Source organism: Scyliorhinus torazame, chromosome 11 (genome assembly GCF_047496885.1).
Source record: "Scyliorhinus torazame isolate Kashiwa2021f chromosome 11, sScyTor2.1, whole genome shotgun sequence".
Lineage (NCBI taxonomy): Eukaryota > Metazoa > Chordata > Chondrichthyes > Carcharhiniformes > Scyliorhinidae > Scyliorhinus > Scyliorhinus torazame.
The window spans coordinates 121,194,074-121,215,328 of record NC_092717.1 but is presented as its reverse complement, the minus strand read 5'-3'; the positions used below and the strand labels follow the sequence as shown (position 1 = coordinate 121,215,328).

At 42.4% G+C, this 21,255-nt stretch overlaps 1 long non-coding RNA gene across 1 annotated transcript in view; it reads right to left on the bottom strand.

The window, feature by feature from the left end:
• The window catches only part of LOC140385497 (uncharacterized), a 74,505-nt gene that overhangs the window by 42,305 nt on the left and 10,945 nt on the right, over window positions 1-21,255 (bottom strand). The window lies entirely within an intron of this gene.

Genomic DNA, 21,255 nt, shown 5'->3' with positions numbered 1-21,255 from the left:
AATCAAGCAATAACTTAAGCCACAAGCAAAATTATGAATGAAGTAAAATGCCAGTGATATAATAATCAGTATAAACATACTTTGACTTACTATTTGATTTCTGATTTTAAATCTCACTCCTTAGAACAGTGCCTGTATGATTCTGTTTTCAATTTGAAATGAGAGAACCAGTTTCAGAACTGCTGACAACCTTACTACATTTTTTATTCCAAGGGTTTGTTGGCATTTAGTATTGCCCTAGTGTTGTTCAGTTAAGACCTTTGCCTGCTATGGTGTTCACGTCTGTCACTTATTCAGAAGCAGGTAAGTTAATGCAGCCATAGGCTGCTATAATGATCTGCTGATATCACTGAAATAATTTGCTTTCATTTTACGTAGTTTTACTAAATTATAAATTGGCATATAACGGCAAGTATTTAAGCATTTTGCATTTAATGATACAGTTCCTTCATGTTGAAACAGTTATAAATATTGCCGAGACATTGCCAAATGTTACATGCATAAGAGTTACTTCAATAGCCATTATCTAAGCAAGTTTTAAAGATTGCTTTAAACTGTTGTGGGAGATGGAAGAAAGGACAAAATCCACGTGGTGCTGGGTGGAAAAAGCTTCCATCAACCTTTTTCTTTCCTGTTTAAAGGCATGTAAGAAGCATGTATTCATAATAAAACGTCAAATGTGACTTTCCTCCGTGATAGTGTTCCAATATTGAGAGGTTGGACATGGATTCACTACTGTTATTTCCCCATCAAGTTACATTGCTGATTTCATTTCTTTGCAGAAATGCTTTCTCAGTGGAGGATTCTTCCTCCCAACTTTCACAATTGATTATACTAAGTACTGTTCGTGTCCCATTTTATTAATAGCAGTTATTAACAGTTTCATAAAATGTCACTAGCTGTGCCAATACGCTAGAAAACTGGCTACAGTTAGCCTGGGAAAACACAACAGGATAATTTATTGACATCTGTCAATTGCCATTTGTTATAGGGTCTGAGAAAGGAACAATAGAAAATAATGATGACCAAAAGGTTCCATCAGGTTGGAAAATAGCAAATAAAACCCCTCTATTCAAAAAGGGCAGAGGTAGCCAACAGAAAACGACAGGCCAGTTACTTGGTGTCTGTGGTGGAGGAGGTGTTAATCATTAAAGAGCCCATGGGATCCAAGGAAATTTGGCAAATTTGATCCAAAATAGGCTGCAGAAGGATATGGTCAAGGGGTGTTTTTTTTCTGGCTGGAAGTGAGGTCCTGCAGGAATCAGCAGAGGCCCTGCTGTTTGTGGTTTATGCAAATGAATTCGGATATGAAAGTAGGACGGTTGATCAGTAAATTTGAGGGTGATATGAAAATTGGTGAGGTGATAAATAGGATAGCCTTCGAATACAGGAGGATATAGACAGGCTGATCAGTGGCAAATGGAATTCAATCCAGGGTGATGCACTTGAGCAGGACCAGCAAGACCAAGGGAATACATGTGAAACAGCAGGATCCTGGGAAGCAGAGGATCGGAGATCTTGGTGTGCATGTGCACCGGTCCCTTAAGGTAACAGCAAAATAGGATAGTGGTTAAGAAGGTATATCATGTGCTTGCCTTTATTAGCCGAGACAGAGTTTTTAAGAGCATGGAGGTTCTGCAGGAACTGTATAATATGTTGGTTAGGCCTCCAGGAACTGCGTGAAATGTTGGTTAGGCCACAGCTAGAGTATTATGTCGTTCTGGAATCCACATTACAGGATGTGATGGCACTGGAAAGGGTGCAGAGGTGATTTACCAGGATGTTGCATGGGCTGGAGAGTTAGTTGTGAAAAGAGATTGGATAGACTTGATTGTTTTCCTGGGTACAGAGGAGACTAAGGGGGACATGATTGAGATGTGTAAAATTTATGAGGGGCATAAAGTAGACAAGAACCCTGGGAGGGGTCAATGACCAGGGGCATAGATTTACGGTAAGGGGCAGGAGGTTTAGAAAAGATGAGGGGGGACTTTTTTTTACCCAGAGGGGGGTGGGAGTTCACTGCCTGAAAGGATGGTGGAGGTAGAGACTCAACATTTAAGAAGTATTTAGATATGCTCTTGCGATCGCAGGGCATACAAACAAGGCTATGGGTCAAGTGCTGCAAAATGGTTAGCTGTTTGTTTTTGACCAGCGTAGCCGCGACAGGCCAAAGGGTCTTTTCTGTGCTGTATGATTTGACTGTAACGAAGAGGTTCTTGCTGGGCACTTGAATCTCAAGGTCATCTGGAAGAGTGAACATGGTTTGTGAGTCATGTTTAATCAATTTAGGGGTGGCACAGTGGGTTAGCCCTGTTGCCTCACTGCACCGAGGTCCCAGGTTCAATCCTGGCTCTGGGTCACTGTCCGTATGGAGTTTGCACATTCTCCCCGTGTTTGCGTGGGTTTTGCCCCCACAACCCAGAAATGCGCAGGCTAGGTAGATTGGTTACGCTAAATTGTCCTATAATGTCCTATAATTGGAAAAAATGAATTGGGTATTTAAATTTAATCAATTTATTGGAGTTCTTGGAAGGAGTAATGTGTTGTGGATAAACGGGAGCCTGTACATGTACTTGGAGGTATTTGATAAGGTGCCACATCAAGGTTATTACAGAAAATGAAAGTTCATGGTGTAGTGGGTAACATTAGCATAGGTAGAAGACTGGCTAACTGAAAACATTAGGTGGGAAAGCATGTTGTGAAGAGGACACTGTTACAGACTTATCTAGATCGGTTGAGTGGGCAAAAATATGGCAGGAGTGGCATAACTTGAAAGTGTGAAACTGTTCACTTTGATAGGCTGAATCAAAAGACTTGGATTCAGCCCATCGAATCTGCACTGACCCACTGAAAGAGCACCTTACCTAGGCCCTCACTGTATCCCCGCCTAAGCTTTTGGACACTTGGTGTTGGGGTTTTTGGGGGGGGGGGGGGGGGGGGGGGTTGCAATTTAGCATAGCCAATCCACTGAACTTGCACATCTTGGGACTGGGGTAGGAAACCGGGGGCACTTGGAAGAAATGCACGGAGACACTAGGGGCACATGCAAACTCCATACAGTCACCAAGGTCCTTGGTGCTGTGAGGCAGCAGTGCTAACCACTGTGCCACCATTGCCACATGGCTAACTGTCTCAGCAATAAGACACTACTGGAAGCGGAGAATAATTAAAAACTGACCCTGACTATTAATAGATCAAACAACAATGGATTTAATTGGAAGAAAGGCTCAATGATCATTGCCATTACCCAAAAAATTCCACTACAGATGGGAGAGAGCCTGCAACCTAGAGAATAAAAATCAGCCAAAATTCTTGTTCACTAACTGGAGGAAATGGAGAAGACCAGATTGGGCTTCGATGCAATGCACATCTTTTGCCCATCCCCTCCAAAGATGTGCATGCATGACTTATTCAATAACCATTTTAGTGAAGGGAAATAACAGTAGCTGCTATCTATGGCACCATACTCATTACCCGAAGAGGAGATAGAAGGGAGAACTGAAAATTAGAAAAGTAAAAATGTTTGGAGGAAGAATATGCAGGTTGATTAATTCAGTTACAGATTTTGCAACCATAACATGGTGTTCTATTAAGTAGTATTTTGGATCCAGATCATGGGCAATTGTAAACTTCTTGAGCCTGAAATAAATCCGTATGAATTGCCTCCCGTGGGGGCAGGTTAGGCTATGGGAGTGGAACAGGGGGAGGGATGCTTTAAGGGAAAAGTGATTTGAAAAATAGTGGAGTGCATACTTCACACTGCATACTCAACTATGTTCAAGCAAAGATCATTTGTAACCGTGGTAAAGTAACACTGGTGGATAAAAGGCATTAACCGCGCATGCAACTATAAAACACTGCATTGGGATAACATTTTCAGTCTTGGGAAAAATTTCCATGTAATACCAGACATTGTGTGGTGGTCCACCAGGATTAACTTGGGAGCGTGATATCTTTGCAATTACGAATTATGGTGCACAATCTCAGCAGCTCGCTGGAAGAGGAGACTCCAAAAACATCCAGGAGGCGGCCAGGACGTCAGTGCAAAGGATGAAACTGCTTCCTCCCTTGGTTGCCATCATAAATGCTAATCTTTAATCTATTCAATTTACCCCTCATGATATAAAGAAATAGCCTTTGCTGTATCCAGTGTGTTTAACTGAGACCTGACTGGTCTGTCTATTACTGAACATTTGTGTTCCAGAACTAGCCGTGTGCCAAGTCAAACTGGTAGTTATAATACTGGTATCTACCCAACAATGTGGAAAATAACCCAGGCATATCTTGTCTTTTTGTGACAGATTCCCTCGGGTCTGTATCAGCAGTTAAGTTTTTAGAGAATGGTCGATTGGATGTACGTTGTGTTTCAACAGTTTGGTTCTGCTGAGTCTTGTCATGGTGAATTCTACTCCCCCCCCCCCCCGCCCCCCAAACTGAAATTATTCTCCAGAGCTTGGAAGCTAAAGCCAACGACTTAGAGGGGCTGAGGCACAGAAGTTGGATTGTTCTTGTATCAGGCAAGGTTCAGGAGCAATTTAATAAAAGTGCAATGTTTTGATTCTAAATCCAGTGAAACAAAGATGGGTGATTTGGTATCTAATTCAATGAGCAGATTCCGATTGAAGCTAATTGGCAAAAAACCCCAGAGGGACAGTGCAGGAGGAGGCCATTCAGCCCATTGAGTCTGCACCAGCCCTTGGAAAAAGCACCCTACTGGAGCCCACACCTCCCCTATCCCTGTAACCCAGTAACCCCACCTAACCTTTTTGGACACTTAAGGGCAATTTATCATGGTCAATCCACCTAACCTGTGCATCTTTGGACTGGGAGGAAACAGGAGCACCCGAAGGAAACCCACGCGCACACTTGGAGAACGTGCAGACGCCGCACCGACAGTGACCCAAGCTGGGAATCGAACCTGGGACCCTGGAGCTGTGAAGCAACTGTGCTACCACCATGGTGGGCATTATCTGGAATGTGCATCCCAAAATGGTGGTGGAAGCATATCCAACAGCAACTTTCAAAAGGAAATAAGATCTGTGCTGAAAAAGAAAGCATTTGCAGGGCTATGGATAGCTTTCAGAAAGCCAGTGTCATGCTATGGGCCGAAGGTTTCTTTCTGTAAAACTGTTCAAGTGAGAAGAAAATCCTTTGATCCATTTTCGCAATTGTAGACTACCCTGCATTGCGACTCAAGTATTTCTTAAATTATGATCTTGGCCTCGGCCATTTTTCCTGCCAGTATTTTCTGGCTATGGCTTGCCCTCAAATTTGTGGTGTTTCTCAAAATTGTCTTTCACAAGCATGAATTGCCCTGACAAGCCTGAAAGTATTTTCAGATTTACTTCTGTTAATATTTTCTACAGCAAGATTTTTAATTCAACTTTTCCATCCTGCATTCCTCAGTGATTGCACCAATGCATTTAGCCATTCTATGCTTTTGTTAATAACTCAAATCCAGGTTATGTAAATATTGACTAATGGTGTGTGTTCCAATTTTGAAATTTTACTAATTATGCTTAATTGGCCACCATTTCATTTACATTTGCCTTCTGTTGCACTACATGACTTTTGTCAATGTGTACCTCTAGATCATAGAATTTACAAGCAGGCGGCCATTCAGCCTATCGAGTCTCCACCAGCCCTTACAAAGAGCACCCTACTCAAGCCCATGTATCTACCCTCTCCCCGTAACCCCCCTTAAACTTTTTGGACACGAAGGGCAATTTAGCATGGACAATCCACCTAACGCGCACATCTTTGGACTGTGGGAGGAAACCCATGCATACACGGGGAGAACGTGCAGACCGGATCCGCACAGGCAGTGACCCAGCCGGGAATCGAACCTGGGACCCTGGAGCTGTGAAGCAACTGTGCTAACCACTATGCTACCGTGCTGCCCCTCTACTTCAGTAAATGGAGTGTATCCATACTGGGAGTGTATGTGCACTTACACCAAATAAGCATATCTCTTGTTCAGTAATAGAATGTGGGCATCACTGGCAGGGCCAGCATTTATTGTCCTTTAGAAGCTGGTGGTATTGTTAGGGAGGGAGCGACAATAAAGGAACTACCAATATATTTCCAAGCCAGGATGGTTGAGTGACCTCCAGGTAGTGGTGGCCCCATGTATCTGTGGTCCTAAATGCTAGTGGTTGTGGGTTTGGAAGGTGCTGTGTAAGCCTTGGTGAGCTCCTACAGTGCATCTTGTAAATGGCTACTGGGCGTCGGTGGTGGAGGGAGTTAATGTTTGTGAATGGGGTGCCAAACAAGCTGGCTGTTTTGTTCTGGATGGAGTTGAGCTTGTGTTCCAGACAAGAGACCCACTCATGATCTATGTCTTTGTAGATGGCGGGCAGACTTCTGGGAGTAGAGTCCCCGCCTCTGACCTCGTGTAGCCACAGTATTTATATGGCTAGTCTAGTTCTGGCCAATGGTAATCTCAGGATGTTGATAATGGGGGATTTAATTATCATTATGCCATTGAATGTCATGGGGCAATTGTTTGATTTTCTCTTGAGGTGGTCATTTCTTGGCACTTGGTGTGGTGCAAATGTTACTTAGCTGGATATTGTCCTGTTCTTGCTGCATTTGTGTACAGACTTAAGTATTTGACGAATCATAAATGGTGCTGAGCACTGTGCAGTCAACAGCAGATACCCCCATTTCTGACCTCTTCATGGAAGGAAGGTCATTGATGAAGATGGTTGGGCCGAAGACACCACTTCAAGGAACTCGTGCAGTGATGTCCTGGAATTGATGTGATTGACCTTCAATAACCATAACCATGTTCCTTTGTACTAGCTATAACTTCAACCAGCGGAGGGCTTTCCCCCTGATTCCTATTGACTCAAGTTTTGTTAGGGCTCCTTAATGCCATACTCAGTCAAATGCTGCCTTGATGTCAAGGACAGTCACACTTTCCTCTGGCATTCAGCTCTTTTGTCCATGTTTGCACCAAGGCTGTAATGTGATCGGTCGGCGTGATTCTGGCTGAATCTAAACTGAGCATCATTAAAAAAATGTTTAACAGCATTGTTGATGACTCCTTCCATCACTTTACTGATGATCCAGAGTAGATTGATGGGACGGTAATTGGCCAGGTTGGATTTGCACTGTTTCTTGTGTACAGGACATGCCTGGGCAATTTTCCACATTGCAGATGTCAAATGTTGTCGCTGTCTTGGAACAGCTTGGCTAGGGGATATGGCAAGTTCTGGAGTGCAAGTCTTCAGTATTATTGTCGGAATGTTTTCAGGAGCCAGAGTCAAAACAAGAACAAAGAAATGTACAACACAGGAACAGGCCCTTCGGCCCTCCAAGTCCGTGCCGACCATGCTGCCCGACTAAACTACAATCTTCTACACTTCCTGGGTCCGTATCCCTCTAGGGCAGCACGGTAGCATTGTGGATAGCACAAATGCTTCACAGCTCCAGGGTCCCAGGTTTGATTCCGGCTTGGGTCACTGTCTGCACATCCTCCCCGTGTGTGCGTGGGTTTCCTCTGGGTGCTCCGGTTTCCTCCCACAGTCCAAAGATGTGCGGGTTAGGTGGATTGGCCATGATAAATTGCCCATAGTGTCCAAAATTGCCCTTAGTGTTGGGTGGGGTTACTGGGTTGTGGGGATAGGGTGGAGGTGTGGACCTTGGGTGGGGTGCTCTTTCCAAGAGTCGGTGCAGACTCGATGGGCCGAATGGCCTCCTTCTGCACTGTAAATTCTATGATTCTATTCCCATCCTATTCATGTATTTGTCAAGATGCCCCTTAAATGTCACTATCGTCCCTGCTTCCACCACCTCCTCCGGTAGCGAGTTCCAGGCACCCACTACCCTCTGCGTAAAAAACTTGCCTCGTACATCTACTCTAAACCTTGCCCCTCTCACCTTAAACCTATGCCCCCTAGTAATTGACCCCTCTACCCTGGGGAAAAGCCTCTGACTATCCACTCTGTCTATGCCCCTCATAATTTTGTATACCTCTATCAGGTCTCCCCTCAACCTCCTTTGTTCCAGTGAGAACAAACCGAGTTTATTCAACCGCTCCTCATAGCTAATGCCCTCCATACCAGGCAACATTCTGGTAAATCTCTTCTGCACCCTCTCTAAAGCCTCCACATCCTTCTGGTAGTGTGGCGACCAGAATTGAACACTATACTCCAAGTGTGGCCTAACTAAGGTTCTATACAGCTGCAACATGACTTGCCAATTCTTATACTCAATGCCCCGGCCAATGAAGGCAAGCATGCCGTATGCCTTCTTGACTACCTTCTCCACCTGTGTTGCCCCTTTCAATGACCTGTACTCCTAGATCTCTTTGACTCTCTTGAGGGTTCTACCACTGTATATTCCCTACCTGCATTAGACCTTCCAAAGTCTTTGCAATATCCAGTGCTTTGAGCCATTTCTTAATCACGTGAATAGAGTTGGCTGAAAACTGGCATCTGTGAAGCTGAGGTGGATCATCCACTCGGTACTTCTGGCTGATTATTTCTTTTGCATGTGCTGGACTCCCTGATCGTTGAGGATGCAGAAATATGTGGAGCCCCTTCTAATTAATTTAATTGTCTAGCACCATTAATGACTAGATGTGGTAGGACTGCAGAGCTGAGTTCTGAGCTGTTGGTCGTTGGATCATTTAGCTCGGTTTTCTACTGCTTACGCTGTTGGCACGCTTATAGTCCTCAGTTGTAGCCTCACCAGGTTGACATCTAATTTCTAAATATGCCTGGTTCCGCTCCTGGCATGTCCTCCATTTTTCTTTTGAACCAGTGTTGATCTCCTGGTTTGGTGATATAGGAAGAATTGGGGACATGCTGGGCCATGAGATCTCAATTTGTCACAAGCTCCCAAATGTTACTCTGAGAACTTTGGGTCAATGGGTCTGAGTTTTTTCCGTTGCCAAAGTCGGTGGCAGATGGTCTGGTCCAGTTTCATTCTTTTTTGACTTTGTAGCAGTTTGATACACTGAGTCACTTTGCTGGGCCATTTCAGGAGAGCAGTTAAAAATTAACCACATTGCTGTGGGTCTGGAGTCACATGTAGATTAGACCAGACAGGTACGGCAGATTTTCTTCCCTAAAAGTCATTACTGAACCAAATGGGATTTTGCAATAATCGGCAATGGTTTCATGGTCATCCCAGATATCATTTTATTGATTTGAATTCAAACTGGTGTCCCTGGGTCTCCGCATTATAGTGACAATCCCACTACATCACCTCCATTGTGTATTTCCTCACAGTTTAGAAACTTTTGCAGCTGCTGCACATGCAAATGATTCATGTAAATGGGCCTAATGTAATCATATGAAATAAAGTTGATCCTAAATTATTTACGAACATTCATATACTAATAGGAAATAGAAAAGAGCCGGAGTTGGGGGAAATTACCTTTTGAAAATGAAAAAAGATCCAATGTACTACCAATTTCCCACAAACAGCAACAATGTGAGAATGACCAAATAGTTTTTTTGTGATGTTGATGGAAGGATAAATATTGGTCAGGACACCAGATTCAACTCTCCTGCTCTTCAAAATAGTGCCATGGGATCTATTATGTTCACTGGAGAGGGCAGTCTAGGCTGACGTTTAATACTCAAGACGGCACTTATGCCAGTGCAGTACTGTTTCATTGTGCACTAGATTAACAGCCTTGACTTTTATGCTGAAGTCCAGGAGTGAGACTTGAACGCAGAAGCTTCTTGACTCTAGCGAGTGTGCTATGAACTGAGCCACTGAAAGCTGTCCTTGGCTAGTAATAAGCTTTCTCCTTGGGCCACTAAGTGCTCGTGGTGGTCTTTGTTAGATTAAGATTTCCGGGATATTGACCGCACAGAAACTCATGTCTCAGGTCAGGGCACAGTGGCTGGCAGGAGGAAGTTGGAGATGGTGGCATTCGATTACTTAGCTGCTCTTGGCTTGTTGTTCTTGGTGCATATTGCAGGGGAAGGAATTGGTACCAAAGCAACTTGGTGAATACTTCACTAGTGAACTGCTCCCTCAGAGATAATGTCCAACTGGACCCATTAAGGTGAGTATTCCATTATACTCGTGACTTTTGTAGGTAGTGGATAAAACTTGAGGGGTCTGGAGTGGAGCTGCTAATCATGGGATACTGATCACTGTTAATGGGTCTGGTGTTCCACTTCTGGTCAATGATGATCTGCAGATGCTGATGCTATTGACATTCAAAGATGCTGGGCTTTCATGGAGATGATTATCACCTAACATAATGCAAATATGGTCTGCAACTTGCCAGCCCATGCTGGTTTCTTTTCAGAGGAGTTGGGAATGAAGTTGAACAGCGAAATTATTACTGAACTGCCCCACTCTTACATTAATGACCAGTTCATTGATAAAACAGCAAAAATGACTATGCAATAAATGCTTCCTCCAAGAGCTCCTGCAGAGATAATTAGCCTCCAGCAATCACAGCTATCATCCTTTGCTTAGGGTGTGACTCGTTATATAGAGAAATATAGCATTCAAGGTGCATGGTAAGGTCCTTCAAACAATCTGAAGATTTATGGATAATCTGCATTGGTTATTTTGATTCAGGGAGGAATGTTGGTTCAACAACGAGGAATAACTTTTTTTAGTGGCATTGAATTTTTCCATTATCGAAGAATGCAGATGGGAGCTTGTCTTAAGTGTCAACTAAAGGATGGTATTTCCAACAGTGCAAAACACCCTCAGTGCTGCAGAGACAGCCTAAATTATATTCAAAGATCAAAAATGAAGGAAATGGGAAATTGATGCAAAATATTTATAAACTAATGCAGCTGTTTAATGGGGTGCTTTTTCTATGTACAGCATATTAAACTAATAATCAGAAAAGAACTCCAAATTCAAAAGGGTCCTATTAGTATGCATCCTGGAATGCGGAGGGAAGTCTGAGGAACACTGACCTGAATTATTTGGATGTGATAGTTGTGAAGACTGCTGGGGGTTTGATAATGTAATGCATTTCTTCAGAAATGAAGAAAGGCTAGATCTGCTAACTGCAGAACGCAGCTTACTGTCGTGAGTAGTTAAGATTATAGGCCATAATATGGAATTAATTTGATCCCCATTGGAAAGACTTGGCAGTTAAGAATTGCTTACATGGATTTTGTATGCTCATATGGATTTGTAAAGTGCAAGTTTCATCTGACAAATTTAATATAATGCTTTGAAGAAAGTGTATTATTGATAAAGAAAACAAATGGATCTTGCATATAAACTTTCAAAAGACATTTGATACGGTGTCATATAGGAGACCTGTTACAATTAAGACATGTGATATTGAGGGAATGTAACAGCTTGTAAAAAGACAAAAACCAGGAGTAGGTAATGGTTCTTTGCGCTGGAGGGATATAAACAGTGGAATCTCACAGAAGTGCAGTTCTTTTCAATCTACATCTTCAGAAATGACATCTGTGCATAACTTCTGGTATGCATATTCTGACTTTTGCAATGTTTTTGTCACTTTTTGTGTTCACTTTCCCATTATAGTTTCCTAGATCCGCAATAATAGAAATGATTTATGTTAACTTGTTACAACACATTTACACCTTTCCGTCAGTGTGTTATAACACCTCCATTTGGCATCTCTTGCCTCTTCAGTTGGCATTACTGTGCTCTAACCCAGTGTTTTTCAAACTTTTTTCCCAGGACCCATTTTTGCCAACTGGCAGACCTCCAGGACCCATGCTGGCTGACCTTCGGGACTCATCTTATTCCAAATGCTTTTTACGTTAAGATACAAAGCCTTTAGGCTTGCCCTTTTGCTACTTTTAATCATCCTAACTTTGGCTCTATTTGCCTCTCTTGAATACTCTGTCCACCGTTTTTGCATTTTTATACTGTTCTTTTATTAGTCATTGTTTCTCTTAGCCTTGTCAGTCTGCTGAGGTTCCCAACCTCTGCCATTCTAGTGAAATATGGAAATATTGAACTCTCCCACAAATAACTGTTAAAGATGGGGGTTAACAGGAAATTTCCAAATTGAAACTGATGGCTTTTGTTTTATAAATGGTTTTTGTTTAAGTGGTTTAAGGATTATAAAACTAAGGCGAGTAAATGGAATTAAAATGTAGACTAATCATGATATCATTAAATGATAAGTGCAGACATGAGGAAGAATAGTTTATTTCTGTTCCTACATTCCAATCTTTCTAATTTTGGACCAAACACGTTTTCAAATTCGCATTGCCTGTTACTCCACCTCCTCTCTCTGTGAAGAAAAACTAAATCTGGAGGGAACGGAGATGAGGTGTTATCCTTTCGTTGAGACCATTATTTTCTCACTAATGACAATCTCTGGTCTGGAACCAGAATTCTACACACAACCCACTCCATGAAATGCTAAGAATAATTAAAATACCCTCTCCAAGTTGCAATTCCTGGATAAATATCAGCCAGTGCTCGAAGTGATAACCCCACTGCTCATATGTGTTCAGCACAGCGCAATGGGATTGCTTGCGCCTGAATGAGATGGTGGACTTGTGACTGGATTCAAACCCAAAATCCTGTCACAATTTTCAAATGAAGCTGCTGCATGAAAACACAGCAGTTAAATTCCTGCTTGACCATGAGGAAAGCTAGGGAGGTATTTACCAAAAAGATCCTTCAATTAAAACTTTACCTTAAATTCTCTCGATGCAGGAAACAAGGCAGCCCCGGAAATCCAGTGCTGAAACCGGACACACAAACCCCGCGACCCAGCCGGGGGTTGCAGCCCACACTTTTAAAAACCCTGATCTAACCATATTTGCTTCCCAAATTACTGTTTCACCATATAAATGTTTGCAAAAGGACAGAATGTAGGGGTCTAAATAGGAACTAAATTAAGTATTTTATGTTGTGAAACCTGTTTATTAGGGGTATGTAAGGATTTGCAGATGTCCTTTTATTTTCAAAATTGCCATTCAATACTGTTTAAAATAAAGTGTGCTATCTAGATATTATCTTGAAGAATTAGCTGAGATCACCAGATCAGCTGCAAGAATGCCAAGAAAGTGAGTGGAAGCAGATATAACAAAAGAGAAGTATAGAACCCACATTGGGGGAACCTGCAATCCTGGAGAAAAATCATTGGGGTATGAAGATTGATTTTTTTTTTCCTTCTGTAATTTCCTTTGAATAAGTCTCTACCAGATTTGAAAATGGATGAAGTGTCTGTTTGGCTGACTCTAGCATCATCCAATTGGGTCATGAGTCTGCTTTCCAATTGCCATTGAAGGTACAAGGGGTGGATGTGTTTGCCAACTAATATGATGAAACCTCCAGGACAACAGTTAATCACAGTTGACAGCCCTAAGAATGTGGAGCACATAATTTGGCCCTGTGCAGAGTTGGGCTTCCGTCTGTCTTCTGGTATGCAGTCAACAAATTTGCTTTCTGAAATTGGTACCAGCAGTGGGGGTGATTCAAATCCTGGATAACCTTCAGACTCTAAAATATTACATGATGTTGGGCTGTGTTCCGATGTTTTAAGTTGTAAAAGGTTTCAGTACAATGAATAAAAGCAAATTCCTGCGGATGCTGGAATCTGAAACCAAAGAGAAAATACTGGAAAATCTCAGCAGGTCTGGCGAGAGGGAAAACGGCTCTTTTATCTCCCTGCAGATGCTGCCAGACATGCTGAGATTTTCCAGCATTTTTTCTTTGGTTTCAGTTCATTGAAGACTGCCTGCAGTTCATAATTTGAAAATACCCATTGTTTTAAAGTGTCACTTGTATATTTTATAGTGCAAGTTATTTGGGTGTATCTATATATTTCTTGGTGTTCATTTATATGAGTTTCACTGTACCTATATTAAATACTAGATGTATCCCTCCCATTTAGAACTAGAACATTGAGATCCTCTAGTTCTCTGGAATCTTTCCCATATTTAAGGTAGACAATTCAACATTTAATTTTTTTTTTTTTTTTTTTTGCAGTACCCAATTATGCTTTTTTCAATTAAGGGGCAATTTTGCATGGCCAATCCACCTAACCTGCGCATCTTTGGGTTGTGGGGGTGAAACCCATGCAGCCATGGGGCGAATGTGCAAACTCTACTCAGACAGTGACTCCAGTCAGAGGGCCGGGATCAAACCCAGGACCTCTGTGCTGTAGGCAGCAGTGCTAACCACTGTGCCACCCGGCCTAATTCAACATTACCTAGATTTAACCTCTTGGGTGTATACAAAAATGGAAGCTAGATCTGATCTCATCTGCTTGCATTACTATCATCAAGCAGGAAATCCTGTTAATCTGGATGAAGAATTGAGGGATCTCAGACACTGAGCGGGTGAAGCTGATAACTGGTCAGTATGCAGCACCCAGGTGAACCAAGTCAGTAAGGTATTTTGCTCAAATAATTAAAATTAATGCACGGCAGCTTAAATGTCTTTTCCGATAACTGGATTTAAGACACGATTGAAATGAGAAATTGTTGACATTGTTACTACATGTGGAGACCGACCAAGTAGGGTTAGGTGGATTGGCCATGATAAATTGCCCTCAGTGTTCAAAATTGCCCTTGGTGTTGGGTGGGGTTACTGGGTTATGGGGATAGGGTGGAGGTGTTGACCTTGGGTATGGTGCTCTTTCCAAGAGCCGGTGCAAACTCGATGGGCCGAATGGCCTCCTTCTGCACTGTAAATTCTATGAAATTCTAAGTCAGAGACACTGCAATTTCTACCTTTGCTTCACTCAGCTAATCTAGAATGCATCATATCCAGATTCAATGATTTTTCCACTTCCAAGGTGTCAGTTAAGATTGGCAGTTCTCAATCATTGAATTCTATCTAATTTCTGTACATCATCCTTTATTGTGCCTTTGGTACCATCCTCATGTGAAGGCAGATCCAATGTATTTTAACTTGGCCATGAGATTTGTCGTCTCAATTTACCTCACCCTTGTACTATATATATATTATATATATATATTTAAAATTATTTTGGGTTTAGTTTTATTCTACCTGCACTTTATTCTCCTCTCATTTCCTCTTTCTTTCTCCTCTGTATCTTTTCCATTCAGCTTGATTCTTCACTACTAAATTGTGAACCTGATATCAAGTTTTCAATTTAATTTTAATCATCTTAATTCGGAAATCTATAGTGCAACAACTTGCATTTATAGTGTCTTTAAACATGAAGCAAAACATAAAGTGCTTTACAAATATGGCCGAGCCACGAGAGAGAACAGATGCCGAAAGACTTGGTCATCTAGGTTTTAACCACTGTGGATGCATTTCCTTTCCACCTTATGGGAATGTGTCTAGTGGATACCTGAGAACTTTTGCCAGATCCCTTTTCAACTTCTTGAAAATACCCTCCTCCAGTTGAATATTTTCTCTCACACTTTTCCATAACCATGTTTCAAATATTTACCCCAGCCTCTAATGCCATTTCGCCTGCAAACCACATTTGACGTTTCACTGTGAAACTTCTGGATACTGGATCTATAAATCATTTCATTTACAGGCAAATCAACATTTGCAGTTACAAACAAAGTTGTGAAGAGGCCTATAGGCAATGTTAGAATATTAAGCAACCTTGCAAATGTCTTCACTATTTTAAGGGTTATGAAAAATATTCGATTGTTTCAAGTTAATGGCAGCACGGTAGCATAGTGGTTAGCACTATGGCTTCAGTGCCAGGGTCCCAAGTTCGATTCCCGGCTTGGGTCACAGTCTGTGCGGAGTCTGCACGTTCTCCCTGTCTGCGTGGGTTTCCTCCAGGTGCTCCGGTTTCCTCCCACAAGTCCCGAAAGACGTGCTGTTAGGTAATTTGGACATTCTGAATTCTCCCTCTGTGTACCTGAACAGGTGCCGGAATGTGGCAACGAGGGGCTTTTCACAGTAACTTCATTGCATGTTAATGTAAGCCTACTTTGTGGTCATAAAAATTATAATAATGAAAATTGCAGTATTTCTAAAATTAGCAGCAGAATTCTAATGAAATATTACTGGAGTGTAATACACAGTTTTGCAGAAATGTGAAACTTGTCCTTGATGTCAAGATAATCTAGAAGAGACTAATGCAGTGCATCATTTCAGCCAATGCAGTCATTTTTGGGGATTGAAAAATACATATAGGTCTATCCACATTCTATTTCTAATAATTGAAAAGAAGGTACAATCCTACCTGACTCATATGTTGATGCATGAGAAGGAGCAGGTCTTCCAACTCCTACTTTGCATGAAATGTATGGGGGAAAAAACTGAGGTTGCCTATTCACTTAATTAAAAGTGCATTAAATTTTTGCACGTAAAGAGTTGTTTTGACGCATTTTATACAAAAGCAAAATACAGAGTTCTGAAAATCTGAAATGAAAACAGAAAACAAAGGCAGCAGTGGGGCAGCATGATAGCACAGTTGTTAGCACAGTTGCTTCACAGCTCCAGAGTCCCAGGTTCGATTCCTGGCTTGGGTCACTGTCTGTGCGGGGTCTGCACGTTCTCCCAGTGTCTGCGTGGGTTTCCTCCCACAGTCCAAAGATGTGCAGGTTAGGTGGGCTGGCTATGCTAAATTGCCCTTAGTGTCCCACAAAGGTTGGGTTGGGTTGGATTACCTGGGTTACAGGGATAGGGTGCTCTTTCCAAGGGCCGGTGCAGACCTTATGGGCCGAATGGCCTCCTTCTACACTAAATTCTATGATTCTATCTGCGAGAGAACTAGAATTAATGTTTCATTTCACAAACACTATCTCCAGATGCTGCCAGACCTGCCGAATAGTTCCAGTAATTTTCAGTTTTTATTTCAGACTTTTTATGCTGTAGTCTCCCTGAATTTGTGATCATCTACTGTACAAAGCCCACCATTATTGTTAATCTAATTAGGGGTTCTGTAAAACATGGTAACAAAGGAAAACTGAGACACGTGAACTGGAGAATATTTCATTAAGTTGGGATAATTGAGTATTTTTGACTCTGAATAATTAGTGTTAAGATGGCTCAGTTAGTGTTCAATGTAAAAATGTGCCAAGACCACCAACAGGTACCTGCTTTATTTCTTAATGTGCACTCAGTTAACAGAACTTAGTCGGGCCAGTAGTCTGGATGCAACAAGTAGACTTGATGTTGTAGCCATCTGGGATGGCCACTTCCAGAATACAAAATGGACATTTGCAAAGATTGCAGGGAAAAATGGACAATGTTAAGAAAGCAAGCAGGCACAGAGCCTGTCTGCATATTGGAGCCGTAGCTCCCAGACAAGACTGAAACTGTAGGACCATTAGCATATGGATGGCCCATCTCCGGGAACAAGGGAGATATTTAAGTAACCGATCTGGCTCCAGACCTCGCGGCACCAATTCCCCAAACCGAAAGCAGAAAACAAAGCAGGCCAACGGCCACCTAGGACACGCCCAGCCATCAGGGCACCCACTCCTTTATTGGTCAGGATTAATGCGGATGATCAAGATGCGTTCCAATTAATTGGGGCCAAGTTCAAGGCCCGCCCAAAAGCACACGAAGCCCCCTTCAGGTATAAGAAGGCCCCAAGAGAGAATCGCTCTCTTGGACTTGGCTCTCACAGCGGAGAGACCCATCCACCAGCTACACCAGAAGCAAGTAAGTCCAAGGTTAACGCTCGCTACCAGACGGACGACCTTAGCTGTTCCCCTCTACCACTTTGACCCAGCAGCCTCAGATCTGAACAACGGCCATTGTTCCTGTGACTGAGTGGGCGCCCGAAGCTAAATATAGGCTTTAGCAGTAGTGATAGTTTAGTCTGTGGTATTTCGTGCATGAGTAGATATTACTGTGTGTGTAAATAAATAGTATTGACTTTGAACTAACTAACTGGTGTATTGGCTCTTTTGATCAGTATTCGGGTTTGAACCTTGTGGCGGTATCAAAAGATACCTGGCGACTCTACAGCAAACATTATTAGGATTAAGGAAGGCAACCATATTGACCGCCATATTCAGAGCCAACCAAAGAGAGCAACAATGTCATGGAGTTAGTGAAGGTTAAAATCAACCCAGGTTCCCAGTTCTGAGTGCTCACTTTCAAGGTTTACAGATGAATGGCTGCATGGATGAGGTACCAGAAGGCAGCAAAGAATTGTGACCCAATCTGAGTCACTGGGACCAATTTTAAGTCTGCAAATGAGTGGATTTTCACCTTATTTAAACCCATTGTCTTCAGGAGACAAGTTGAGTTTTAACCAATATATGCTGAACTAAACTGTTTTTGATTAAGTTTGTTCGAGAAGTGTATGCTGTAAAACACTGGTTTGCTCCCTTGGTCAATTGAACCAGTTTAAAAATCTCAATCAAGGGCAGCACAGTGGCATAGTGGTTAGTACTAGGCTACAGCGCTGAGGACCCGGGTTCGAATCCCAGCCCTGGGTCCCTGTGCGTGTGGAGTTTGCACATTCTCCCCGTGTCTGCGTGGGTTTCACCCCCACAACCCAAAAGAAGTGCTGGTTAGGTGGGTTGGCCACACTAAATTGCCCCTTAATTGTAAAAAAAATAATTGGGTACTCTAAATTTATATAAAAATAAAATCTCAATCAATACCAAGGTTGTTCCTGGAAAATACTCCAAAAGAACAATTATAATTAATGAGCTTTGGGATTGAAAATTATGGCTGAATGAAGTGCAAGTGTAGCTAATATTTTAACCTATCAGCCTTTGTTCAATGAGCCCAGCTCCACTTCAGAGGCATGAGCTTGTAATCTAGACTGAAACATTAGTACTGATAGAGCTGTGTAATCGGAAGTGTGACTTTGCTACTTTCCAATCCATTGGGGCTGTTCCTGAATCCTGCGAACTGAAAAGAGTGAGCGTTGTAGGCCTCTTGACATTATGGAACCGAAAGGAGAGATGGAATTTTGAGAAATGGGGGGGACCAAAAGCAGTGAGAGTGAATCACACAGTGGAACCGAAAGGAGTGAGAATTCCGAAAAATGGTACGACTGGCCTATCCAGTCTGTGGGTTCAAGTAAGAAAGAAATTGAGGTGTGATATCACAGGGAAGCAGGTGACTGGCTGATGAATATTTCCTATTTATCTTGCCTAAACTGGGGAATGAACTGGCAAGTCATCTTCTAAAGGTTTATTCTTACTGTTCTCCTAAGTGTATTAAGTATAAGTAGAGTTCATTAGTACTAGAAAGATCAATTTAATTTGTAAAACTTTTTTTTTTTTTACTTTAAAAAAAAAAAATTGAGTACCCAATTATTTTTTTACAATTAAGGGGCAATTTAGCGTGGCCAATCCACCTAGCCTGCACATCTTTTGGATTGTGGGGGCGAAACCCACGCAAACACGGGGAGAATGTGCAAACTCCACATAGACAGTGACCCAGAGCCAGGATCGAACCTGGGACCTCGGTGCCGTGAGGCAGCAGGGCTAACCCACTGCGCCACCGTGCTGCCCGTAAAACTTTAGTAGGAGTGCCAACTGCAATAAATGTATTCCATGATTTTGCCATTTGTCAGCCAACACACCTTTGTGACCTGCTGCCTTCTAGCTAATTGGAAACCAAAAAGATCCATTGCTGATGATGCTCGACCACCAGCAAAATAGTCCCTTTCTGCCATTTTCAATATTTTTACATCTGCTAAGAGAAATGGGGATGGGGGAGGGGGAAAAGAACTACAATTTAAAAAAATATATATATATTTTATTCAAATTTTTCGGCCAAACAAAACAATACAAAGGTTTTCCTTTTTACAACAATAAAACAGTATAAATAACAGTGACCGTTTTAACAAATAAATAAATAATATATAAACTAAATGGCAACTGCCATAACAAAAATAATAACTCTCCAAAAATAAAATCAAACAATCCAATATACATAACCTAGTACAAATATCTATACAAAAACACCCCTGAGGACCCCCCCGCCCCCCTGGGTTGCTGCTGTTACCTTCCCATTTCCTTTATCGTTCTGCGAGGTAGTCAATGAACGGTTGCCACCGCCTGGTGAACCCTTGCGCCGAACCCCTTAGTGCAAACTTTATCCGTTCTAGTTTTATAAACCCTGCCATGTCATTTATCCAGGTCTCCACGCCCGGGGGTTTGGCTTCCTTCCACATAAGCAATATCCTTCGCCGGGCTACTAGGGACGCAAAGACATCAGCCTCTTTCGCCTCCTGCACTCCCGGCTCTTCTGCAACCCCGAATATAGCCAACCCCCAGCCTGGCTCGACCCGGACCCCCACCACCTTCGAAAGCACCTTTGCCACCCCCACCCAGAACCCCTGCAGTGCCGGGAGAACTACAATTTTTAATGTCCCAATGATATTCCTCCAGGGTTGCACACAGCAGTGTCCTGGAGATTGGTCTTCAATTCTTGGAGTCTCCAGGCAACCCTATTTCTAAATAGTCACCTTTATTAGAATTAGTAAAGGCTCATTTGTGGTAGTAAAATTGATTAGCTGTAGCCAGGTTAACTAACAGGTAAAAGAAAGGCAGGGCTGCTCCAACTGCTAGTGCCGATCCTGTGCAATGTGGGAGCTCCAGGATGTTTCCCATAACCTGGATAACTATTTGTGCAGGAAGTGTCATCAGTTGCAGCAGCTTGAGCAGAGTTTTTGTATTCACTGGAATTTAGAAGAATGAGGGGATCCAATTGAAACATCTAAAATTCTGAAAAGGCTGGACAGAATGGATGCAGGAATGTTTCCTCCAGTTGGAGGGTCTGGAACAAGGGGTCATAGTCTTGGGATGTGGGATACACCATTTAGGACTGAGATGAGAAACTTCTGCATTTGGAGGGTAATGAACCTATGGAGTTCTCTACCACAGAAAATTGTTGAGAAGGAAATGGATTTCCATCAAGGACTATGGGGACAGCATGGGAGCATAGCACTGAGAGAGATTAGCCACGATCATGCTGAATGGCAGAGCAGGCTCAAAAGGACCAAATGGCCCACTCCTGCTCCGATTTTCTATGTTACTAAACTACAATTGAGAATCCTTGAGTATAAAAAATTGTGGGGGGGGGGGGGGAGATTAAAAGAAGAGTGAAAACAAAACAGAAGGAGTATGAAAAGAGTGGCAGCCAACATCAGTGGGAATTAAAGTATGTTATTGGCACTTAAATAGTAAAATGGTGACGAGGGGTAGGGCTGATTAGGAACCAAAAGGAGATTTGTGCATGAAGGCAAGAGTGCAAAACGGAGCTGAGTACTTGGCGTCAATCTTTACCAAGGAAGATGCTGTCCAGGCCTTTGAAGGAGAAGATAATTCCAACACTAGAAAGGTTTAAAATGGATCAGGAGGTGGTATTGGATAGATTGTTTGTATTTAAAGTTGATAAAGAACCAGG